The 26,435-nt window shown below is 46.2% G+C and overlaps 1 long non-coding RNA gene across 1 annotated transcript; it reads left to right on the top strand.

The window, feature by feature from the left end:
- The first annotated feature begins 69 nt into the window (after positions 1–69).
- LOC129145466 (uncharacterized) lies at positions 70–24,820 on the top strand. The gene is made up of 3 exons (XR_008551046.1): positions 70–99; positions 6,838–6,859; positions 24,007–24,820. It is a non-coding gene; the product is annotated as an uncharacterized LOC129145466 (long non-coding RNA).
- The last annotated feature ends 1,615 nt before the right edge of the window (positions 24,821–26,435 follow it).

The raw sequence follows: 26,435 nt of genomic DNA, 5'->3' as shown, positions 1-26,435 counted from the left end.
TCAAGTGAGTCTGACAAGGGCTAGATTGACAAGGTGCCTTCTCGCAATCTGTCACGCCCAAGTCCACATGCTGAACAGATGCTTCAAGGCTGTGTATTGGTGAGTCTTCCTACCCATAGGGACTCTTGTCTTATACAAATGGCAGAGAAAGGACCAGCAGGCAAGCAGTCCTAACTGGACCATTCAGAGTTCCCCAACACACTTTGTGTTGCCTGCATGCCCATGCATTTTTCTTGGGGTCTCTTACTCCTGTACCTTCTGTTCTGCTCTCATCACTAATGCTTCTTCTAGCTTTCTACAGACCCTCCCCTACTATATCTAGCTTATCTTCCTTTGACCCACAAGAGCACTTTGACCTCTCCTGTGTCACATCTCTTACTCTGTCTCAACCACAGCCGTTGATGTACGTGTCCTAGCCCCCAGCCAGACTGTGACCATCTTGAAGGAAATGATTAGGGCTTCTTAACTGTCTTTGTTATTTCCTACAATGTGTTTAATAAATGCATTTTGAATTTTAATTGAATTTATATGACTGGAAGGTGATGTAGTTCCTTAATCTAAAGAGTTCTTTAAAAATGAGCTCTGAAGTTACATTCTATTGAAGAATACGCAGAGTAACATAAGCCAGGACAGTTGGTGTGTAGAACAGTAGTAGACAACCACATCCTTAGTGTGCTTTGTTGGCTGCCAAAAGATGTACCCCCAGCCCCCAGCAGTGAGCTTCATATTCTGATGTTATTCACGTCTTCAAAAACAGTGTCTTTTCATATATGCACACATTAATTTTATAAATGAGATAATAGTTGAAAACAAGATTGTTTTTAATATCTTCTTAGCACACGGAACATTGTTAGTCATCTACACAAATGGTTAAATATAGAAGCTATGCCCCCAGAGAGCTTAGAATTTGGTGAGGAGGTTACTATCAACATATTTGAAGTGTAAGTGGTCTGGGGGTGGTTAGGGAGTACTTGACTTGAGCCTTGGAATGTGAAGTAGAATTTGGATAAGAACAGGAAAAAGAGAGGAGGGAAAAGAGAAGCATAGGAGCTGAGTAGAAAGAGATCATTCTAGAACACAGAGGGGAAGATGTGAACTAGGAAGGAGTAGAACATGATGGGGGAGAGTATGAAGGGGAGGTATCTTCATTGACCATTGTGAGTTTCTGTGTTCGGACATAATACTGCAGGTTTGATTGAGAACTAAAAGATTAGTTCTCAATGTGTGTTAAATTTGGACTTTATCTAATAATCACTGGGATGTCATGGAGAATTTTGAGTGAGGAAGTAGCACAATGATAGATACTAGAGGGTATAAACCAGAGAATATAGGCAGTTGGAGTCAAGATCCTTCATTGGGATTAGCCAGGGAAACTGAAAAATCTGCCTTTGAAGATCACATAGTGGTAATGAACAGGAGTAAGAGACTCTAAGAAAGAAAATACTAATAACTTGGGATGTGGTCAAACTATTTAACAGGGAGTCTCAGATTGAAGTAAAAGGTGATGGGTGTGTAGCTATTGGAAGGATGTGGTTGATGGGAATTAGAACTGAACCTAGAAGTCCTTGAGAAACCCGGGGAATGTCCATGGGACATGCTGTTTTCTCTCTGTCTCTTTTCCTCTTGGGTCAAAATGTTGGGCTCTCTCTGGATTCTAGGATCAGTCCTTCTTCCTGTACAGCTTCTCTACTCTCTTCTGTCTATTCTCTTTCTCTGATCATTTACATTTTCCTCTCCCTTAATAACTTCAACTTTTCCAGGCCAACTGTGACCCCTCAGTACTCCCACTGCCAAGTGACTCAGCTGTTTAACACATGCCTCTTCACACTTTGGAGAGAGGGTTGACTCAGTTTTCCATACTTTATTGTACTGTAGCTTGCTAGCCAATGTTGGTTTGGCTGGACTTGGCCTTACTCCCACCCAGCTATAGTCTGAAGAATAAACTGATAGCAGAATCTGGATCATATAATAAAAAACAGAACCCGAGTAATGCATGCAGGGCTTAGGAGAGGCTATAGGTGGGGGAACATAGTGACCATTACCACTATATATAGTCTTTGATTTTAGACAACAAAGATGATGGAGAGGTCAACAGTGACTAGAATGTCATAAGTCTGACCAACAGGAAAAATAGGAGTAGTGATGGAGAAATAAAGAAATGTAGCAGGAAACTGGGTAGAGACACAGAAATGATATATTCACTTAGGACTAAGTTAGATTTCCTTTATCCGTCCACCTACTAAATATTTATTGACTGCCTGCCATTTGCCAAGAATGGTACTTCGTTACTAGGTGGAAACAGAACAATTCATAGGCTTGAAACACTGGTTACAAAGGAAGGTTGAACAGATTGTGATAATAGTGATACTTCCCACCTATTAAGCTCCTGGTCCATACACTGTGCTTTTGGTATACTATCAAACATTGCCCTGATAGCCATCTTATGAAGATATTATTTATTCCATTCTATAGTTAAGGACATTAAGGCTCAGAAAGATCAAATAACTATCCCAACTAGTGCAATTTGAACTTGAGTCTGACCGGTGACACTTAGCTACTCTACTCGGAATAATTTGAGGGTAGTGGGTCTAGAGCTCCAAAGGGAGGTCAAGGTAAGGTTCAGGATTTGGAGTCCATCATGATGGAGTGAGCCAAAGAGAATTAACTTGTTCTTTTGAAGAAGAGGCATGCTTCACTCTCCCCTTCAGTAAATCTACCTTGAAGGAAGAGGAGGAAGAGCCAGAAATCAAAACTTGAGAACTGTGAAGGACCAAGTGGGGAAACAGAGTCACCAGGAAAGGGTCTCTGGAGGAAAGAGCAGCTGTTCTCGTCTGGAGGCACAGGATGCAGGTGGTGTCGGATTCCGATATTTTCGGAGAAAATAGCTCAAGTGCTGTTGGGGGAGACGTGCGAGCTTAGTGCCATCCAAAGGCTAAATGGAATTATGAGGAGACAGGTTTGGGCTCAATATAAAAATTAACAGAAGATCGCTCCAATTATTGGAGTGGTTGTGAATCTGCAGACACATTTGGGATCCACTAATCATGACACAGGCTGCCTGTGGGATGCTGGTCTCCCAACTGAGGGCGTGCAGCAGGCTGATGTGTAGAAGATTCACATTGGACTCGATGGTCTTTCAGAGCCTTAATGACCACCAGATTCTTTCATCCTACATCTTTGGAGGACGTAAGAAATGGGATTTCTGTTGCAGACTGAGACACTCACCTCACAGAAGTGGCTTGTCAGGCAATGAGACTGTGCTTGGAGACATCATCTTTGAGATGATTTCAAGAATATGGTAACCAGGGAGGGCAGTAGAGCTAGAGGGTTTCTTCTTCTTTCTTCTTTTCTCCCCTTTTTCTGTTCCCTCCTTCCTTGCTCCCTCCCTCACCTTAGCTTCTTCCTTCCTTTTTGCCTGTTTTCCTTCCTCTTCCCCAGCCCCCAACCCCCACCACTCCCTGCCTTTTTTAAAATGGAGGGAGATGATACCCCACTGTCCCCTAAGAGAGCCCTGGACACTAGGTGACATGAGACTGACTGGTCATTTTGGGGGAGAATGGGGACCCATGGGCTAATTCCCTTTCTCTGAAGCAGGTCCCAGCTCAGTGTTCTATCAGCCACCACAGTGATTTCCCTGACATATCATCACAGACAACCTCCTTGGCTCAAATCACTTCCTGCTGTGCACCCATAACACACAGATTGGAGGTAACTTTACTCCAGAGAACCAATTAGCACAGACCCAGGCTGGGTAATTACAGTTTGATAAGATCCTTGCAGCCGATATCCAGGGCAGATAAAGCACTAGGAAGCCATTTCTCTGCAGGACTTGGGGGAGGAAGTATTGTAATTTGCCTTCCTGCCTCTCCTTCTCTGCCCTTGGACCATCACCCCTGCCTCTCCTAAATTTCACCTGGCCCTAGGGATGAAGGCATGTGAGGGAGCTGTTGCTCAGAGACTCTGGAGTCATGGTGGTGCCTCCTAGGACCCATCTACTGCCTGCACCTGTCCTGCCATCAGCCCCGGGGGCTCTGTGCACCTATCGCTGAAGAGATGGAACCAAGTAACTGGAAGAACCAGAGGGTTCTAGCCCATATGCCGGATACAGAAGTGGACTAAGCATCTCCTCTCCATAAATAAGTGCTTGTCTTGGGGCTATGCACAGAATGAACTTTGACCCATAGTCATCCTCTGTCCACTGCACTTTGGATAAATAAGAGGTTGTTTCAGGTGTGAGCCTGTTTCTCTTCCTCCTCCTACTCTGAGCCACTTGGGTCCACCTGAACCTCCCCAGCCGCCTGTCACTAGCTCCTCCCAAACATGTGGGTCTCCTTTTAATCCACTCTATACTGCAGAGGGATGATTTTCAGATGCAAATCTGGTTATGTCCTTCCCTTGCTTAAAATTATCACTATATATAGTCTTTGATTTTAGGCGACAAAAATGATGGAGAGGTCAACAGTGACTAGAATGTCATAAGTCTGACCAACAGGAAAAATAGGAGTAGTGATGGAGAAATAAAGAAATGTAGCAGGAAACTAGGTAGAGACACGGAAATGACATATTCACTTAGGACTAAGTTCGATTTCATTTATCCATCCACTTACTAAATAAGCAGCCTCCCCACTGCTGTCAGGATAACGTGCAAGCACCACCTTGGCACAGCTGTTGTGCCTGCCCCTGCCGATCTTTTCTGGGAACAAAACATTGTGGAGTCATCAAGGTCCACTGTATGCCATTGCACCCCTAATTTTCTTTTTTGAAGTCCCCAGCTATTAACTTTTCTTTGATGAGCATAGATTTTACTTTTTTTTAAATTAGTAAGCAGTGAGATGGACTTCTATTTTTGGTGTCCATTTCTGATAATGGTAGCACACCTGTACACACCATCACTGTCAGAATACAAAATAGTCCCATTACTCCTACAAAATGCCCTCATGCCCTTGTTTGGGTGACTGTCCCCCTTCCCTAGCTCTTACTACACACACATTCGCTTTCCGTCATTATATTCTTAGAAAAACATCATGTCCATGGCATCATACAGGATTCAACTTTTGAGGATGACTTTCAATCAGCCTCAGATCACTGTGATCCACCCAAATTGTTGTTGACATCAGTAGCTGTTCCTTTTTCACAACTGAGGAATACTCCATCTTAGGACTGAAAAGCAGCATGTTTATCCACTCACCTGTTGACATGACCTAGTATTTTATATGTTGTCCTTTCTTTGAGAGACATTATTCCTCCCCTCCTCTTTGCCAGTCTAACTCCTCATCCTTCTCCGATGTCAGTGTGAACATCCCTTCCCTAGCAGGCCCCTCAGACTCTGGACGGGAGAGCATTCCCATGCGAGGTGTCCCCACCCCCCAGTACACCCTCCTCAGACTCATCCCTGTCCTTTTTTGGGTACTTTTTAGTTAAATCGTCTATCTTCTCCACCATCTTTAATTTTCATGACTATAGTCATGTTCAGCACTGTTTCTATCACCCAGCAGGACTGAATAACTCTTTATTAAATTAGTACTAATTTAATAAAGGTTAGTACTAAACAGAAGGGTTTAGTACTAAACAGAAAGTCGCAATGGCTGTATGAGGAATGAATAACGACACGTGTTTTGGTGTCCATCTCATATACATAACACAAACATAACATACAACAAGAACGTAAGATCCGTGCAAACAGAAACATATGTGTGTTGCTTTTGTCTACGCTGCTGAGGTCACTTTGCCACACTTTCCTAATATCAGGAGCCACCAGTCATTTTTTTGTTGTTGTTGTTTTTGCAGAGTTACAAAAAGGAATTGAAGTAGCTTGTAATAATGACACACTACAATAAGACAAAAATATAGACAGATGATGGGGATGAAGTGAAATAGAGGAAAAATTAAAATATGAGTCCTAGGAAAAGCTGGAACAGAAATTCATACCAGATAGCCTGAGCTCCCTAGCAGCCAAAGACAAAAGGGAAGCCCGCTGTGGCAGATTTTGCATTGTCCACTAGTAAAAGTTATACCAATTTCCCAGGAGAAGCTGAAGCTGAGGGAAATTTCCCATGTGGGATTTCACAAAAGAATACAGAGATCTAAGAGGCAATTTTGAAAATACCATTCTTCCATTGAATGCAATAGTTAAACTCACTGCTTTTTCTGAAAGCATCTCTTCAGTGCAAAGTTAAAACAGTAAGTCAGTAAATCTACTTCCAGAAGGAGCCAAAACCATTTGGTCCAGATACACAGCTCTCTGATCATCTGACTTGATCCGGGGATAAAAATCTAGAATATCTAGAGGAATAGATGGGCTGCATGTCCTTCCGATAATCCTCTATGAATATTATTTCTTGCTCTGGGCTTTTCATGACAGCAGCAGCAGACAGCACCAGTGTGTTCCCCAGTGAGGGCGTGGGGAGTCGGCGTCTGTGTTGTCAATACAGGGTAGCACACATCCTCCTCACAACAGCAAGTAGGCGGCAGCAGTGGCATCCTCGCAGGAAATCAAATGGCCTCACCAAGGCTCTTGCCTGGCCAAGCTGCCATTAACGCACCATCCTCAGAGGGACCAGAAATATAATACCCACCCAGTCCCCATTCCTACACCCCTAATATGTCCACAGTGGGAAGAACCCATTGCAAATTTTGGTGCCCTTTCAAGCGAATTTAGAAAAGGGAGAACTCTAAGAATATCCAGATCCTGAGATTAAAAATACTGAAGAAAATGAGGGTGTTAGCCCGCATTGGATGCAGGAAGTGTTCCCACGTGTACCTTTTTTTCATTTGCTGTTCACAAATGCAGGGCAGGAAGCAGACTGGACAGAGCTCTCCGTTATTTATTTCTTACAGATGCCAAAAGGATGCTTAGGAGGTGAGATGAGTTTCCTGAAGTCCTCGGCATAATGTGTCAGAACCAATACTCTGCTCTTCTGGACTCAAATCCTATGTCCTTTGCACTCCCCGCTTACGGCCGTAGCATGCGAGAACACGACAGGCTAACTGCTAACGTGGCATGATTTCCTAGGGTAATAGCAGAGAGAGGCAACCTAGAGCTTCAGACCAAGAAGGAGTTTCCCACTATAATAGAAGGGATTTGGGTTAGACATTAGGAAGATATTTCTGCCAGGAAGTTGTAAGTCATTAGAACAGGCCACAGCCAGAGACCCTGGAATTTTCTTACTTAGAACCTTTGCAAATATGGGTGCTGCTCTTGCTCCGGAGCAGTTTTGGGGTTGTCCTATTGAAAGAGCCTATGTGTCCCTTGAATTTCCTTTTGCCTCCCACCCTAACTTTCCAGAGCAGCTGGGGCTTCTCCGGGAGCTCAGCCAGGATCCTGAGCCATTTATTGGTTCACTCTTTCAACCATATTTGCTGTGCTGAGCCTCGTTTGTACAACAGTCTCAACGGGTGATGTTTTCCACCCCAGTTAGTTTAGACAAAGAGGCTTTAACGGAGGGGCTAATTACAGAGATGTGGGCAGGGCAAAGAACCCCAAGGCTCAGTGAGATTCTAAAACCCTGAAGAGCTGGCAGCCATAAGAGGGAGTGTTACTGGAGCTCATGAGCGTGGGCATCACATGGGAGCTGTAGCCCAGGAGGGACCCTCCACTCCTGCCAGGTACCCTGTGTCAGAGCAGAGAGGGAGCAGGAAGCAAGGCCACTTTCTCTACCTCCACCCCAACTCCTCAGCTCTCTCGGATGCCCGCAGTGCCACACCCAACAAGCATATGGTCATCAGAGAGCCTGGAGGGCCATGCCCAGAGGTCAGGCTTCTGAGGCCAGAGCAGGAAGCGCCAGTGCAGTAGAAACAAAACCCCTGCCTTCCTCCAGCTTTGTCTAACAAGGAAGCCAGACACTAGATGTACAAAAAGGATAAGGCACAGTGACAGCATTGAGTAGCCAATAGAGTGGCCAAAGTGGCTTCTGGGAAGGTGACACTGCAGAGTTCCAAATCAGGTGAGGTGCTGCTCACTGGTCCCCACTTAAGCAGCCTAGGTCCAGGAGGAAAGAGAACCTCATTTGGGAAAAAGTGAGGTGGACCCCAGGGAAGGCAGATGCTGCAGAGGGCCCCCACCATCTGAGGCAGGAGCTGGGCCCCGCCGGGCCTCCCCAGCCTCCTCCCCCACCTCCTGTGAGGGGCGGATGTCCTCTGGATGGCATGAGACGCCACAGCATGTACTGCCGAGATGCCTGCAGCCTCCACCTCCAGGCCGGGAAGGCGGCTCCTGCAGCCACCCGCAGGCATGTGCCCGCACCATAGCAACAGATTCCTGCTGAATGCGGCGATGCTTGTCGCTGGTGCGGGGGTGCAGGGGTTCTGAGCTTACTCAGCGAGAGACGAGGGTGGGGAAGGAAGGCCGCACTTACCAAATTGCTAGGCAGTGACCCAGAAAATGCTTCAGACTCCCGTGGCTTCTCCCCAAGAGTTTAAAGAGAGTGGCAGCTGGTGGGCAGGTGGTAAAGCACCCACACTCAGCCCTGGTGGTTCTGCTCTGTGGTCTGGGCACTGTGGAGTGGGCTACAGTCAGGGTTGTGGGGGACTCAGGGCCGCTCTAACTCACAGCGACAAGGGGGCCTCTCAATCAGTCTCTCTCTCTCTCTCTCTCTCTGTCTCTCTCTCTCTCTCTCTCCCTCACACACACACTTCTAGAAACACAGGGTTCCATTAGAGCATGCAGCAGAAACACTAAACTAACGTGGAGGCTGTAGAAAGTCTTCCTTGAAGGAGTGACATTTAAATGGAGACCGGAAGGTAGAGTAGGGGTTAGGCCAGCAAAGACAATGTGCAGAGACATTCCAGGCAGAGGCCCAGAGGCGAGGAGACCCCTTGCCCGGGGCAAGCACTGAGAAGCTGGCTGGATCCTGAGCTAGAAAGACCCTCCAGCACAGCTGGGACTCCTTGCCAGGCAGCTCCTCCTTCTCCTCCGGCCCCTTCTGTGAGCTGCCTGGGAAGGTGACAATCTCTCTTCCTATTTCTGGGGCACTTTACAGTTTGCAAAATGCTTCCATGTCTGGTTTTTGCCATTTCCATGTGAGTGATGACAATAGGCAGAGCTGGGATTGCGAACAGGGTGAGAGCAGACGCTTCTTGGTGCCAAATGAACTTTCCTGGCTCCCTGTGGAGGGTCCAGTGCTGAAGGTGTCCAGGCCCCAGCCTGATATTCCCCCCACTTGCCTAGGGTCAAGTCCATGTGCACTGGCCATGCTTCTGCAGCCACCACCCCATAGGCGGTACCCCCTAGCTGGCTGCAAGCTCGTGCTTGGGGCACACTTGTGTGAGAGTGAGTGTGAGCACACAACCTTCATGAGGACCTGCCCAGCACTAGGCGCTGTGACTGACACTCCAAATCACAGGCACTCGGTTTCCAAGGTGCTCTCTCTCCTTGGAAGATGACAAGGGGTAGCAAATTTTCAGTGCGCAAATTGTGTTTTGTAGCAGTTTGGCTCTCTGGGGGCCCCTCTTCATCTTACTGCCTCCTCCTACGCCTCTCTCCAGCATCCGCATTTTACACTTCCATCTTACCTCCCATGTTGCTGCCTCTCTTGCGCTGGACTCTGGAATTTATCTGGGATCTCTCCTTCGGAGTCTTTGTCTCCTTTTTCTAGGAGCTTCCCCCCATTGCTTGGTCTCTCTGTTCTGCATGTGCCTTTCCTATCTCTGTCCCCTCCCCGCCATGCTGTCATTTCCACAGCAGTGCCTCCCCAGGGCACTGGGCCCCAAAGGAGCTGACTCGAGGGCTTGGCCTTCCTTCCAGATCTCTGCTTCTGGCGAGGAAGCCTCGGGACTCAACTGCCTGTGAACAGGAGGAAGCAAGGGGACAGGAGACCTGGAGACTGGAGGATAGAGCAACTATTAGTTACTATGAGGGAGAAAGAGAAAAGAAATTGGTCAGACAGTAGGTGGCCGAGGAATGCTCACACAGCCCAAATCAGCCCTGAATTTAATAAGGGCTCAGGAGTTAGAGTCGGGTGGAGAAATGCATGGCTGCTGGCTCTGCTTCCCTCCAGCCCCAGCCTGGGAGCAGGAAGCAACCTGGGGCTCCTGGGGTGGGTGCTCAGTTACGTCTTTGGAAGTTGGAGTGGATAATGCGAGGCAGAGAGAGGAGATGTAGGCAGGATAAAAGGGGCCAAATAACCGCCAGAGTTCCTCAGGGCTCCTGATCTCCTTATCATCCCAGGAAATGACAGTGCTGGTCCTTGGTAGCTGTGTGTTTGTCTATTGTCCCTTCTGTGCCTCCCACATGGTTTATCACATGACCAAATAGTAATTCGGTAAATTGAGTACTAGCTGATGGCACCTGCAGGCATTATACTCTGGGTAGGTGCCGGAACCAGGGCGATGAGTAATAGTTCATTTAGGAAGATGTCCATAGGGTACTGAGAGACACGGCGATTCAACCAGTTGACAAGCTCATGAAAGGGACATGTGCACAGTCCAGGGGTGGTGGGAACAGTGACAGCAGGATGGGGGATATAGGGACTGTATCCTTCTACCTAGTGTGACTAAGCCACCCTACCCAGAGGAAAGTTCTGGAGAAGGATAAAAGGACTAGGAATGCCTTAAAGGCCTTGGAGGGAGACTGGGCTTTATGTTTTCCTGGCTTTTGTGGGAGATGGCAGGAGTTACAAATTCCATTCTAATTGTACTCCCCACCCCCTTTGCTTCTAATCCTGGGAGATCCATCAACTCCTTCATTAACACTCTCCTACCGCTCAGTTAATGCTCATCTCCACTGGGCGCGATGGCCTCAGGCCAGTGTCCATTTGCTCCCTCCCAGGCTGCCCCGCCCTTCCCGGTGGGGACAGAGTCCCACGGAATTCCCCAAGGAGAATGAGAACAACCACAGCAAAATCTCTCTGTTTTCTTGTAAATAAGTATGATTTAGAAAAACATTAGAAAAATGTATCAAGAATCTATTTTAACCCCTTACAAGCTCCCTGTTACCTCAGCCTGCAAAATTAACTCCAGGCTGCCCCACCAACCTGCTCAAGCTCATCTTCCCTCCTTACCTTCTGGGAACCCTCTTCACACCCACATCCATGCCCTAATATTATCAAGCCACTTGCAAGTCCTGGGATATATCTCGTTTTCTTGTGCTCTCTTCATCAGTGTTCCTATTTGCCCTATGCAGAATTTCTTTCTTTCCTGGTCCACCAGGTTGACATTTCCTTTGATTTTCAAGTAACTTGCAAGTAAATTCTATTCTGGAGCAGGTTACTTGCCCAGATTCCTCCCCTTCCTCAACTCGCTTTAAACAATTCCCTAGAGTCCTGTAGCTCAGCCTCTACCAAGATAGTAGCACTTATAAACTATCACTTATGGGTCGGTCTCCACTGGCCTGTGAGTCCGATGATGGCAGAAACTAGCTCATCCATCTTTGTGTCTTCAACGCCTGCACACACTCTGACATACAGTTGGTACTTGATAAATATTTGGTGAACCCATGAGTGAGTCATAAATATCATTCTGTCCCTTGAGCTAGCAATCTAAGTAGAAGGAATTTATCCTAAGGAAATATTATAAAAGAAGGAACAAGAAATGTGAACCCAGCTATTCATTGCAAGATCATCTTCATTGGTAGAAAACTAAAACAATCTGAATGTCACCAATAAGGGAATTGTTAAGTGAGTTACAGGCTATTGTAAGTATTGTCATTAAAAAGAATAACTACGGAGATGCTGTAATGATGAAGGAAGTGTTTCCCACACAATCTGTGGTGTTAAACTGGTATACAGTAGTTCACTCTGCTTATGTTTGTGCAAAACTCTAGGCAACGACTAAAAGAGAATATACAATAAGAAAATTAATTGTTAGGATTTAGGATTTAGTCAACTGGAGTGATTTATTTTCCTTCTTGAAAATTCCTTTTAATACTGTTATGATAATATTTCTGAGATGAAAGGCAACAGTTATTCAGCACCTGAGCCCTGAATCCAGGGGTCTCTAAGAGGGATTTGGAGAAATCGTCTTTTAGCACAGCTGCCTTTAAAAGTGGTAGGTAGCCCCAAACACTCTGCGTCTCCCTTATAGCCCTGTAAACCATAACATATTCAAAATTCTTTTTTTAAATTTTATATATTTTTACATAATTTTTCCATTTTTGTACAATATATGCATTTTCATCTTGGTTATAGTCCCCATACAATTCCCACCCTACTTGTTTTCATTCTAGTCCCTCCCCACCCCCCCATAGTGTATCTCTGGTTTATAGTTGCTTGTTGATTTTGATTTTTACTTTATTATAATTAGTCTTTTTCCTGGTCCCTTATTTAGGTTTTCTAAATTCCTGCTATAAGTGAGACCATCTGGTCATATTCAAAATTCTTAAAGCTTCTTGTCTTCTCAGCTCCCTGATGTGATAGATTGGCCCTTCTGGGCCAATAAAACCTTCCCTCCAGTGAGTCTATGGAGGGTGCTTCCCAGAATCACCTTTATGCCTTTGATCATCCTGGAATTCTTTCTGGGTCCTTTCCTTACTTACTGCAGTATTTGCATAGTAGCTGTTTGCCTAACACTCACCGTGTGTGACACGTCAGTCCCCTACTGTCTAGTCTTACACCTGACTAGATACATCATTGTTGGGGACAAACATTTGGCTCCAGGCAAATGGGAATGTTGGTCACCCTAGTGCCACCCTCTATTTGATAGGAGCTGCAGTTAAAGTTAGGAGCTGGATGGGCGAACTCCCGCCCTCAAGGAGCTTCCATCCTAAAAGGGGGGAATGGCCAGAAAAGTCACAGAGTCTGAGTGTGCTGTTACAGAGACTGGCGCCGACTGCTATGAATGCGTAGAGTAAAAAGCAGTGGTTATTGCACACACACGTGTGTGTGTGTGTGTGTGTGTGTGTAGGAAGGTGTGCAAGGATGGTCTGTGGAAGGGATAGTATTTGCACTGAGCTGTAGGTTCTCCAAGCAAATGGGTGTTGCTGCTTATACCTCCCTTTGAGTCTCGCATTTGGGTCTGCACACTTTTGTGTATGTGACTGCTGTGCATGTTGTGTATGTGGATGCGGGTGCTTTCTTCACAGGAAGGACCCTATACCGGTGTGGTTTCCTGTGCCCTTCTTTGTGCAAACCAGCGGTTGACCTTTCCTGCACCTTCTCCCTGGGTCCCAGTCTCCTTGGAATGGACAGGAGTGCAGGCATGAGCCCCTGCCATGGTCATCGTAGTTAGGTAGCCACATGTGTGGACAGAGGAGCCAGTGTGGTGGATTCTCTCTTTCTTCTTGGGCATCATCCTTCCCCCAAGAAAGGAAGCATAGGGGACGCTCTGGGGGCATTCTAGGCATTTGATGTGATGAAAGGCAGGCATCTGTGACTTTCCTTGTTCTAGAACCCTGAGTTCTTTCTGTGCTACACACATATTAGAATTACAAGATGATTTTAGGGCAATTTTGTTTGTTCCTCTCAACCAGGCTTGGGTGAAGGGACCTTGTTTTACAGGTTAGGCCAAATGCCCTGTACAAGGTCAGACTGACTAAGTGAAAGCACCTGGTCTCTGCTGCAGTCTGCTTCCCTCCCAAACCTGTGACCTTTCACCCCACTCCCCAGTGACGAGGACCCTTCACTGCATGGTCTCATCCAGCCTGCCCCTCTGACCAACTCTTGCAAGCCCTTTCCTGTCTTGTGGGCCAGAAATCTGTTTGGAGGAGGGGACTTGAGTAAGGGGAAGTGGGGGAGAAAACTCAGAGCTGTTCATTCCACACTCTCTCCTTTCTGTCCAGATTTGTTTCTTGATTTGTTTCTCGTTTGTCTTTTTTTTTCCGGGGAAGGAGGGAGGCATGGGGGCGCCCCAGCCTTTTCTGAGCCTCTGTGTTTATTTCTCCTTCTGTTGTGTGGGGATTTTAAATGACGAGGCTTTGATTTTTCTGCCTCCTTGGGAGCCTTGAGCAATTTTTGTATGAAACCCACCCCTCGCTCTGGTACTACATTGTGGGCTGGTTTTGCCTGCTGTGGACCCCAAAGGCCTCGGAGCTGAGACTGACTGCCTGTGCCCCTTCCCTCACCTGGCATGGGGTGCAAATGAAAGACCTTGACTCAGTGTGATTTGCTGAAGTCCAGAGAGCACCAGGGAATGACAGCAGGATGGAGGGCAGGGCTACAGGCACAGAGCAGTTCTAGGGGGTGCTTTGCCCGTCCCCCTGGTCAGTTTGTGTTGGTAGGTTTAGGCACAAGCAAGTCCTCACGGCTCTGAGAAACTGCTCTGTGCACACGGGAGAAGGTGGGCAGCGTGCTTTCTCTTTGGTCCAGTGCATACATTTGAGCAGATGCTAACACAATTACATGGGTGCTCAAGCATGTCAAGTAGGAGACATGTGTCACTCATGCACTTGGCCTTGCCAGCGGTTGCCTCCGCTCTGTGACACGTTGGGTGTAAAGACATCATCAACCCCAGATAGCCACAAACTTGTCTGCAAGTAAGAATGTTAACGTTCAAGAAAGGAGGTGGGTGAAACTGAATCTGTGCACATGTGGAAGTGTTTAGAGAACCTGCAGAAAGCTTTGGCGACCTGGATTCCAGACCCCAAACTCTCCTAATGATGGTAGCTTGAGCTTTTAGGCCAGTGCAGAAGTGAGCAGACGTGGGCACATATATCTGAGTTTGTGTGAACATGTGAGCACAGAGGTGTGTCTTTGTGCCAGGGAGGGTGCGATGACCCTGTGCATGTGGAACCTGTGAGCAGGAGTGCCGGGAACTCAGGGCAAAGAGTCTGGATGTGGATGAGAGAATGTCAGGGTGCATTTGCATGGTTCTGTCCAGTGTTGGGGTTTGCTGTGTCCATGGCCGCGCCCCAGAACACATACAACAGCAAAAGCAACAAAGAGGAATGAAAAATGGTGTAATACGGCGTGCATTTCTGGAGCCTCGGGAGCAGACCCCTTGCTGGCGACAATTCCAGCGGTGTCTGTTACCATGGCTATCACTAAAAGATGCTGCTGCGCCTGTTTAGTTCTAAGTCCCCATCTCCGTGACACCCCCTCCTGAAACTCAAACCCCATTCCCTTGGTGCGTCCTTCCCTTGCAAATCAGGGAAGGAGGGTCCAGTTCCCCTAATCTCTACAGGGACCTAGAAGGATATCAGCCTGCCTCCTGTTTCAGTCCCCAACTCCCTGAAATGCACACGCACCCAGAGGCACCTGAGAGATCAGAGAGGTCTGTGAAGAAGCTTGTTATGGGTCTGATCTCCTGGCCCAACCAAGGGTGACTGGCTGCCAGGGCCTGCAGGCTCAGGATGATGCAGAGTGGAAGCTGCGAATGTGCTTGAGTCCAGGATGGTAGAACAGCTCCAGGGAATTGCAGACACCAGAGCTGGACCTGGCTGCCATGGGCCAGCCTTCATGCCACCTCGAATGCATGTACCTGTTCCCTTGCCCAGTTTGTGACCAGATGAGGCAGAGGCTGGAGGAAAAAGAACTTGCCACTAGAGAGCAGTGAGGCTGGGTCAGGCTGTGGGGAGCTTGTCCTGCTCGTGAGTGTTCTGTTGTGTGGTTGTTAGCTCAGTTCTTCAAGGCAGGGCCAACAACACCACGTCAGCCCTCCTGCACACTAGCTAGTCAGCTTCTGCTATTCCAGGTGCGAGGACAAAGGGCAGTTCAGACAAGGGGCACACAGTAAGTGCTCCCCACTTTGGTGACAGGGACAGTGGGCCTCTGGCTCCTCGCTCCAGATAGTCAGCCCTCTCAGAGGGGAGCTGAGTGCTCAAGATGAGAGCAAACCTTGCCTTGTGCTCCGGCCAGCCAGGGCTCCGGAAACATCCACCGAATACGGAGCCAGGGGCCAGGAGCCCTCCAGCCTGAGCGTCCCACACAGGACACCGACTGTGTGGGGGCCACTCTTTGCTTTTCCCTGCATTGCTTTCTTCATCTAAAAAAATGAGGTGCTTACATTGAATTATCTCTACACTTCGAGCACTGACATTTTATGATTCTATTAACTAATTGAATTGGGTGGACATTATGGTGAATGTTGAACAACAGGGTAATTTTTCTTTGAACATTAACCAGATCCCCAGGCTGTGTCAGAGTCAGGTCAGCAGAAAGCACAGCCTGAAATCATTTTACCTTCTCTCCTTTCACAAGTGAACAGATGCACCGTGTTCCCGTCCTACTTCTGGGCTTTCTGGTGGTGAGAGCGCTTTGGGGACTGCTGGTCCCTTAAGCTAAGGAGCCTTTGCACTCCCTGCAGCTGTAACTGGAGCAGCTGCCTTGGGGAGTTATTTGTTTATTTACTTATTTATTTATTTTATGTCTGCATAGACGCAGGCGGGCAGTGTCGGGGCAGGTTTATTAAGAAAAAAGAGACACCTGCATAGACACAGGGCGGCGGTCTTAGGACAAGATCTGTAGCTTTGGGGAGTGAAGGGAAGGCTCCAGAAAAGATCTGAGTTTGAGAAGCAAATCTTGACTCCTCCAGCAGAAACAAGGAACACAGCGATATCTTTGTGAAACTGGGCGGCCAGATGTGGAATTCTTTCTCTAGCACCTGGCTGCCTGGGTCGCCGCCTTGACAATTTTTTCTTTCTTTCTCATTGATCAGTAGTGTAGGCTGAATTGGGTCCCCCTCTGATCTCTGTGTGGAAGCACTCAGCCCTAGTGCCTCAGGATGTGGCCTTGTTTAGAAATGGGGTGGCTGCCGATGTCATCAGTTAAGATGAGGTTGTCCAGAATTAGGGAGGGTCGCTACTCCAGAAGGACTGGTGCTGTTATAAAAGGGGGACATTTGGCCACAGAGAGTGGGAAAGCAAATGCCATTTGGAGACTCGGGGTGGGGGGTGGGGGTTGCTTCTATAAGCCAAAGAGAACCAAAGTCCTCGGGGAACCAACTCTGTGGACACCCTGACCTTGGACTTCTAGATCCCAGAATTGCGAGACAATAATTTTCTGTTGTGTCAGGCCCCCATAGTGTGGTGCTCTGCTACGGCAGCCCGGCAACTAACTCAGTGAGACACCACCAGCTGGAGAGAGAGCCTGGAATCTCTGCCATCCCCTGCTCTGCTCTCTCCCCAGCCACTCCCCAGGCTCCACGCAAGCATGTTAGCTAGAAGGATCGTAACAGCAGGTAAATATCACAGGGAACGTGGTTTTTCCAGCCCAGTTCAGCCTCATAGCTACTGCTCTGATTCCGGGCTGCCTCCCTTTTCTCCCACCTAAATCTCACCTGCCACGTGTCCAGTCCCTTTGTCTTAGCCCCCCAAAAGAGACTCTGGTCAGCCAGAACCCCCATCTCCAGAAGACGATCCTTTACTGTCTGAAAGTTACATGCTGAATGTCCTTTCCAGGACAGCCGACAGAGTCTACCGCTGGACCAAGGGAAACTTTCCACGCATAGCCCCGCCCCTGGTCTCCATCCTCCAGGTGTCGTGTGTGACTTTGCCTCCCGCTTCCCGGGGTGGCTAGAGGGGATCTGCTTCCTTCCACCCACCCAGCCTCCTCTTGTCTCCGGGCCCCTCCACACAGCGGCCCCTGCTTGTTTATGCGCTGGCACCTGCCTTGTCTCCAAACACAGCGTGGAAATAAGTCCTAAGGACTGAGAGACAGCGGCTGCGAAATCGCAGTGACCGATGAGAGGGCCTGATTGCTTGTGCATAGCTGCTGAAAGGGGTCTTGACATTTTAAGTGCTCGTCAGAGTGAGGAATGACAGCGGCAGACAATGAGACACTTCCTCTTTGCCTTTTGCTGGCTATTAATAAGTGTTTCTGAATCTGCAGAAGTGGGAGAGATTCTGGGCCACTGGGTTGGGTGTGCTGCATTTTTTTTTTCTCACTTTGTCTCTCTTCCAGTCCCATTTCCTCCTCTCTCTCCAGCCTCCCCCTCCTCCAGCCGCCAGGCTCCCTTCTCTCCTCGGCGCTGCCTGCTGTTTGTCTTGGAGTCGGATTTGTTAGTGCTCAGGAAATGTCACTAGGCAGCTGGACGCCGACCTGCTCTTGGCTCTTTGCTGGAATTCAATCTCTTAGTCTCCCTGGCTTGGACCCACTGCCAAATCCCACTCACTTTCCCCTGGGTTGCAGAGGAATAGAAGGGATAGAGCAGGCTGGCAGAGCAGATAGAGAGGGGGTGCGAAGCTGGAGAGAGGGGTACAAATGTGCTGATGCATGCAAAGACCATTAGGAGCAGGCAGGGTGAGCTGGGACAAGGAGCCAGGCCTTGGGAACAGAGGCGAGCAGAGAGAGCCAGGAGATATTCCCGCATGCCCACCTCTCCCTTTCTGTCCCTCTGGCAGCACAGACTTCAGAAAAGCCACGGACGACTGAGTCCCGCTCCATTCTAGGGAGGGGTGTCGTCTCCTGGCCCGGAGAGAACATTGGCACACGTCCTCCCGGATGCGGTCTTTGTGGTCCTGGGGACCTTCCCTGGTGCTCTGAGTCTCAGTTCATTGTTCTGAAATTCAATCTCTACCAAATTAGGGGGACTAGCCCCCCATTGTGTCCATAATTGAGATGTTCCCTGGGCGCAAAAACTGGGACAGTCCTGGGCAAAACCAAGACTGTTAGCCACCCAGCCCAGGCACCTGCATGACCCCTTTGCTTCTGATACTCATGGCTTTGCTTCTGATGCGCCTTCTGGGTTTTAAATGCACTCTGTCGGAGCAGGCAACAGCAGTGAGGAAAGAGCGAAAGGAGGGGCTGAGGTGGTTCAAGGAGTCTTCAGAGCAGAGCAGCGTGGCCTTCTCACACAGCCAGAGAGAAAAAGAGCTGTCCAGACAAGGGAGAGTGATGCTTCAAGGCACCTTCTGAGGCACAGAGCCACTGGGTCTCTAGGGAAACAGGACTTGGGGGAATCAAGCAAAAGGAGGAGCGGTGCCCAGCTCCCAGGGCCGGCCTGGCCCTCTCCTCTCTGTGTCCTGCCCCCTCCTGCCTCCCTCCCCCAGCTCTTCCCCTCTAGCTGGGCTTTGCTGGAGTTCAGCTCCAAAGTCTTATCCCAAGCCCACAGCCCTTGGATCTCTTTATTCTGATTCAATTACATACACAATATGAGCTTTGCAAACAGAAAATTACACGCTGCAATAATTGAATTCTTTCCTGGACTTGAGGCTTGCTGGGCTGTGGTGTGGAGCAGCTCCCAGACACCCAGCCTTGCCCCAGGGCCCCACCTTCACTTAGCAAAATAATAACGAACATTTAAATACCATTTTATAGTTAATGGTGTTGCTACCTCTACCATCTCTTTTGAATGTTGCAACTATGTAAAGAAAGCTATTACAGAGCATTATGTTATTATTTATCACTCCCTTTCTGTGAAGGAGGAAACTGAGGCACAGACAAGTTATAAGTGCTCAAGGAATCATAACAGACCGTTGTGGCAGGACCAAAATCCAAATCCAGGTTTTCTGAGACAACGTTCTTGTTTCTTCCTGGTCCAGCCTAACTCCCATATCCTGCCCCCCCAACTCCCACACTCCCTCATTCACTGGGCTCTCCTGGCCCCTGTGCTTCATGGAAAAGAGGACCCTTACTTTTCCTCCCTCCCTCCAGACTAGACCATCTATTATCTCCAGAGCCGTGGACATGATAGATCCTGTCTTCCACTGGAAATTAGAGCCACTCACTATTCCAAAACCTGCTAACTACCGACAAGCCAAGATTATTATTGGATAACCTAAAGAACATTCTTTTCCTTCCATTGGTCTACCAAACCTTTTCTCTTTACTTTCCCTCTGCAAGGCCAGCTACTTGCATCTCATTTTCCCTGCCCTTTTAGATAAAAGTAAGTAGACTCAGTCCTCAGACAAACGCAATGCATATGGCAGTGACTTCTACCATCCATGCCAACTTCCCCTCAAGCCCCTTAACTATTGCTTATTGAGCATCTGCTAAGTGGCAGCCGCTTGCTATCTCATTTGGGTTCACAATACATTAATAAAATAACATTTCTATGTTGGAGATGAGGAGCAGAGGCAGAAAAATAAGTCTTGCCTGCATCCCAGTAGGGACTGGGTTTACCAGCTCCGGGACTGTGCTGTTAACCACGTGCCACAGCTGGCTAGGGGCATGGCCTCTTCCTCCCTTCTTAGTTCAGGTCAACCTTGTCTTATCTGAACTGGATGACTGAATCCTCCCTCAATGGTCTCCTTGATTTTTGTCTCACAACCATAAAATCCATCCTCCATACTTAGCCAGTGAGTGATTTCATAAACATCTCTGACAAGTCCACTGCTAGGTTCCAAGAAAATTCAATAACTCCCAACTACTTACAAGGAAAACAAAAGAGCTTGCCCCATGGAGCCCTGGACAGGGCACTCTGTGACCCCTACTTATCTCCTGAGCTGCACCTTCTGCCTTTTTCCTGCTTTGTGCTCTGTGGTTTTGGCTATGCTTCTAATTTCTGTACTGCAAAATCCAAGTTCTGCTTCTCAATGATTTTATGTAGGACTCTCCTTCTGAGAGCTTTCCCCTCTTTTCTAAGTTTATTATTATTTTAAAGATTTATTTATTTATGTTTGCATAGAAGAACTGGGGTGTAGGCCATAGATGCGGGGGGAAGGTGTGAGGATTCAGCAGAAACAGAGTTGGGATCCACTGAAATACAGGCAGATCCACTGAAATACACTGCTGAGGAGAGCAGCAGGCACAACAGGAGAGGGCTGCTGTGACATGTGGGTTAACTCCCTGGCCAGGGTTTGAACTCAGGCCTTAGGAGTGATAGTGCTGAGACTTAACCTCTACACCACCAGGGAGGCCCCTCTTTTCTATACTTAATCTTCCTTTTTCATCAAGACTCAGCCTAGGTAGGCACCATCCACTCCAGAGAGCTTTGCTGGATCATTGATTGGCTGAACCTCCTCCTGTGATCCCCCAATCCTGGACTACAAGACTAGTAGTTCTCTCTGTGCCCTAGCGGCCAACACAGTGCCTGGCTTATGGTAATCACTTACTCAAGATCTGCTGAAAGGCTTCCAGCAACTGTATTTAGCTGGGTGACTCTACATGCATGGCCATACCATCCTCACTACCTAGATCCAAGTCTTCTGTGATTCCTGACACTCTGAATATGAAAGGTATTTGTCCCAGTGACTTGGAGTTGTATGTACCAAAGGAAATGGTTTCTTAGGGACCAGAATAATCCTAGAATAATAAAGTCTCCTCTTTTACATCAACTAAGTTAGTGGTGATTTCCTAGACGGTTCTAGAAAGTGGGAAGGAAAGTATGAGATAGTGCAGTCAGCCTGGGGCTACTCTGACATAGTTAGCAGACAAAGTGGAGAAGTCAGTCTTCTTTCTCCAAAGAATACTACATGCAACCCAGTCATAAAAGGAAACCTGGAAAAATGCAGACATTTACCATGCTTCTGATAAAGAAGATTCAACATTGCAAAGATGTCCATTTTCCCCAAATGGATCTATAAATATTGAATGAACTCTTAATCAAGATCCCAATATGATTTTTCTTGGACATTTGAGGGGACTTGATAAGATAATTTTGGAATCCATATTGAAAATAAGTATCTGGGAAATAAGGTAAAAGAATAAAAAAAGGGATTTACCCTCTCAGATAGCAAAGCCTACTCTAAATGTATTTAAAACAGTAAAATTCTGTGGTATTGACCAAATAAGTAGGCAAACAAGTTGATAGACTTGAATACCAATCCAGAAATATATAATATATTACTATATTTTATTATATATAAATATATTTATATTATACAGACAATTGACTATTTATTGAGAAAAAATATGGAGGTAGATTCTACCAGTCACAAAAAGCAGTTACAAATAGTTTAAAAACTTGCACATTAAAATATCCATGATATTTAGAAAATACTATAGGGTGATTTATTTATGACATTAAAGTAGTAGGACCTTTTTAAATAGGTAAAAATAAGCAAAATATATAGAGCAAGGTTGACCTACCACCTATTTTTATATATAAAAGAATGTTGTATTGATACACAGCCACATTTTCTGTTTATGTATTGTCTATGGCTGCTTTGTGCTACGGTGGTGGAATTGAATGGTTGTACAGAGACCATATAACTCATAAAACTGAGAGTATTTATTATCTGGCCATTCATGGAAACTGTACTAATAATCCCTGACATTGAGTAAAAAGATTGATAAATATGACATCAAAATTCAAACTTACCGGTCACGTAGATTCCATGGAGAAAGTTTGAGAGGCAAAGCACATACTTGAAAAAGATATTTGCAACATAGCAACAGTGGCTTATTATTATCAAGGCTATGTGACAAAGACTGATGACAAGTTAAGGAGCCACTCTAGAAAGAAAGAGACAGTAGCTCTCTAGAAGAGCAGACAGAAGATATGAACCAGCAATAGAAGACATTATAGGTCAATAGAAACCTGAGTGGATGACCACCTCACTGGTTTTATCACTAAATGCTCAGTAGAAAGTAAGGGTAAAATAAGGCAATGTGAGGATAGTTTAAGGAAGGAACTATTTATAAAGGTGTGAACTAACCCTAAGTAAAGAAGGGATGGTACAATAGCCTAGGCCAATAATTTTATATTTTTATATATTAAATTTTACATATTATATATAATAACATGTATCACCTCCACTCCAAAAAGGCATTAAAAAGCCAACTGTATAGTGTTTAAAAATATTTACATATAAAGACATACAGAAGCTGAAAATATGTAAACTGTAAAGAATAAGCATAAGAACATTGATATGGCAATGTTTCTATCAGAAAAAAATAAATTTCAAGATTAAAATATTACTGAAGTTTAAAAAGTCCTTATATAATGGGTCAAACCATCAAAAAATTCCTAATATCATAAATGTCTATGTAACTAATAACAGAGTTTCAAAGACAGAAAGTGAAAATGGATAAATCTAAAGGGAGGAATAGAGAAATCCACAAATATAGTGGTTTTTTTTCCACACTTCCTCCCAGTAATTGATAAAACAAGTAGCAAAATAATGCCAAAGATATAAATGGTTTGATGGACAGGGAACTGTTACCCCTTCAGAGCTGAAGGTGCAAGAGAAAGAGCGGAAGTTTGGGAGAACTGTAAGGAGAGGGCCGTCTAAAAGTAACTGTGGCTTTGCGTGCAGGATGCACTCACCAGTGGGACCTGGAAGAGACACAGAAGAGGGAATAATCTCCCCAACTTATTCAATTGGCTGATCTAATGGGAAGATGCAGTTTTTACATGTTAGGTTTCTAGGCATGGAGAAATATGGAGAGTGCACCAGGAAGGCAATCTCAAGAATCCAACACACTCATATTCAGGGAATGAAAATCAAACCAAAAGTGAGATACACCTTCATTCAGAAGAATGGCAAATATTTGTAAAGTTTAACTGTAGTGAAACATACTCTCAAACATTAATGTCGCAAAATAAATCAGGCCGGCTGCTTTGGAGTCCAGTTTTTCAGTTGCCAATAAATTCCAAATGTACATCACCATGGCTCAGCAATTTTCACTTTAGTGTAACTAAAGAAACATTCATACTATTGTACAAAGAGGTATGTACAAAAATGTCCATAACAGCATTGTTTTAAAAAGAAAACGGAAAACATCCCAGATTCCTATCAATTGAGGAGTGGATGAATTGTATTATCAAATACAATTGTATTGTAGTCACACAATAGAATAATATGCATTAAAAAGAACAGGGTAAATTCCAACATGCACTATTATGGTTAGCTCTCCAAGAAGTATGGAGTGAAAAATGCAAGTTGTACCTATTCATTTTTGCTAACATTGCAAAACTATCACATCTAATTCTATAGCAGAGGTAAATTTATGACATCGTCTCGAGGATGAATGTCATGACTAACTATGAAGAGATGGTCCTTTTTTTAAAAGTAATAATATCTAATATATTATTTGCGAAATAAAAAATTCATGTCCACCATCAACAGCAACGGACCAGATTTTTCTGTTCAAGCAAGTGCCATAGTCAGTCTTACTGGAGTGCACAGTTTATGTGTCTGCTGCCCCTTCTGGACTATAATCCTGAATCCAAGACTTGTGCCCTTGGGGTAGACCATCTTTGTTTCACAATCCTTCTCCCTTCTGGTGTTTGTTTTGACTTACGTCTAATCCCCAGGTGACAGCAGTGTCCTCCAGGGGCCATGATGTTGGTGATGAGTACCTGGACTACTCGCTCAAGCTGGACCAATTAGTGCCCATTTCTGGAAAAGGAGGAACTGAACAGAAAGATGTGAGGCCTGCAATAGGTCAACTGCTATGTTTTCAACGACGAGGGCAGGAGAAGCAGATAAAACTGGCTTCTGAGAGAAGGAGAAAGAAGAGCATAAAGCCATGCAGAAGGGAGCAAAGATACGAACCCTCCTGGTGACTGAGAACCTGAAGCCAGCTTGCTTCAGCAACTTCTTCGTACCTTTATATAAAGGTCATCCATGCACCTTTACACTAAGTGCCTATATTCTGTCTAATATCTCTTTTTGGCTTCTGTTGCTTATAATCAGAAGAATCCTAGTTAATAGTGGAGTTCTGCATTTCTGTGTCCTCCACAGTACCTACTCCATAGCAGAGCCTCCTTCCCAGGAGATGTTCAATAAATGCTTGCTAAGTTGAACAACAGAAGACTCTGGTTCCTCTGACAGTACCTTCACAGTGCTCACCTGGCCTCTGATGGGGCAGGGCTTCTATCTCACACCTACCCCACAGATGGTCAGCTCCACAGTGGACTCCTCTTCTTCATGGCAACTCTGAAGACTTGGTAGGTCTTTTCTTCTGAGCTAGACATCGCAAGAAGGCCCACTTTGAGAATTTCCTTTCCGCGATCACCCTCCTCAGGACAAAATGCCATTTCTCACTGTCTCTCTTAGAACCCAGTATCCCAAGTGGATTCTTTGGACTTCAAGCTCCTTTGTCACTTGTGTAATAGGCAGAGCTGGGGCGGGGCTGGGGGTGGAGGAGGGTTGGACCCAGACACCACAGGGCTGAGAATTGGTGCAAGGCTGTATTATTTTGATAGGCATTTAATGCAGAACTACTATTTGTAGGGAACTTCTTGGAAGTTGCCCCAGTATATAAACTCTTTGCTATTAAAGGTGTGTGAATATGAAATTTGTTAATACCCAGACTTTGATTTGCTGATGTGAAACCCTAAGTACAAAGTGGCACCACAGTATAGAGCACACATCGCCCCACTAAATCCCCCAGTCTCTCCGTGACTGTGAATCACTCACATTCGAGGGGCAGCTGGCATCCCTCTAACTTGGAATTGAACTGCAGACTCTGCTAAGTCAAGTGGCACACAAGACTGTCAGAGCATGCTGGAGCTGGGAGGATACCTTAGAAGGGATCATCTAGTCTAATCCCTTCATTTTACAGATAAGCCACTTTAAATCCGTTCTGGAACAAGTGGGGCATTAATAAATAAATAAAATAAAGTAAATTTTACCTATGAGGAAACGAAGACTTAAAGCACTTAAGTGGTCAACCCAAGAGCATGTGGTGGGTTGGGAAGACATTCAAGACCCGCCCTTCCAGTCCCCAGATCTTTTCTCTGTATCCCCCACTTTGTGAGAAGAAGGCAGCAGGCTAAAGAGGCTGCCCTTAGGTGCAAAGAAACTTCTCATCTTCTACTGGAGATCATCAGGCAGAGACTAAGAGTCATTTGTTAACAGCCAGAAATCCAGAAGCAGCTGAACTAATCAAAGCTTGCAATTAGGGAGCATCCATCAGTCAGACTGCCCACCCAGAGCTGGTTGCCGAGCCTGTCCCCTCCTCAAGGGTGCACAGAGAGCCAAATCAATAGTAGAGTTAAATTCTTCCTTCTTAAAGGTGGAATCTGTGCAACTATGAGGGACAGCAATCGATTGGAACACAGTACAGTCTTTATGTGCATGTACAAATCTCTAAGTTTCTCCATAGTCTCCTGAATTTCACCTTTTGCTGCAGTAAGATTTTAGGAAACTGTAAAAGTTCCCTCTCGGTGCAATGACCAACCAGAACAGGGCACACTTCTCCTTCCTGATGACTTTTCCAAGTTCCAGCATCTCCGGTGGGCAGAAGAGAATCTGCTTCACCTAGAGGAGGATCAAACCCTTTCCTTGCAGCTGTGGGTTTCTCTGGCATGCCGTGACAGCTGCCGGCCATTTGCAAGGTAGAGTCAAATCTTGGGAAGTGCTCTGGATGAGTTCCCCAGAATGATTCAAGGGTGGCTGGAGACAAGCACATTCCCTGGAGATGAATTTCAATTCCTTTGAAATTCCCAGGATGCGAAACTTCATTTCTACTCTGAGAAGTGAGAGGGATAAAAACACCAAAGAGGTCTTAGAAAACAACACATGTAAATTACATAACACCCCACAGAGAAGTCTCTGAGAAGAGAGGAGTTGACAGTAAGGTTGGCCAAATCTAGAAGGATCGAACAAGGCAAGCTTGGAGAAGTCAATCTATGTGAAAAGTTGTGATGACCCCAAACCCGCCTCCTCCCCCACGGCCCCACCAGCATCTTTGCCTCTTTGGTTGTGGCTTTGCTTGGGTGCCCCGTTTCCGATGTCT

Source organism: Talpa occidentalis, unplaced genomic scaffold (genome assembly GCF_014898055.3).
Source record: "Talpa occidentalis isolate TD23 unplaced genomic scaffold, MPIMG_talOcc4v2.1 talOcc4.12, whole genome shotgun sequence".
NCBI lineage: Eukaryota > Metazoa > Chordata > Mammalia > Eulipotyphla > Talpidae > Talpa > Talpa occidentalis.
Note: the sequence above shows the minus strand (reverse complement) of the source record. Positions and strands in the feature narration are given on the sequence as shown.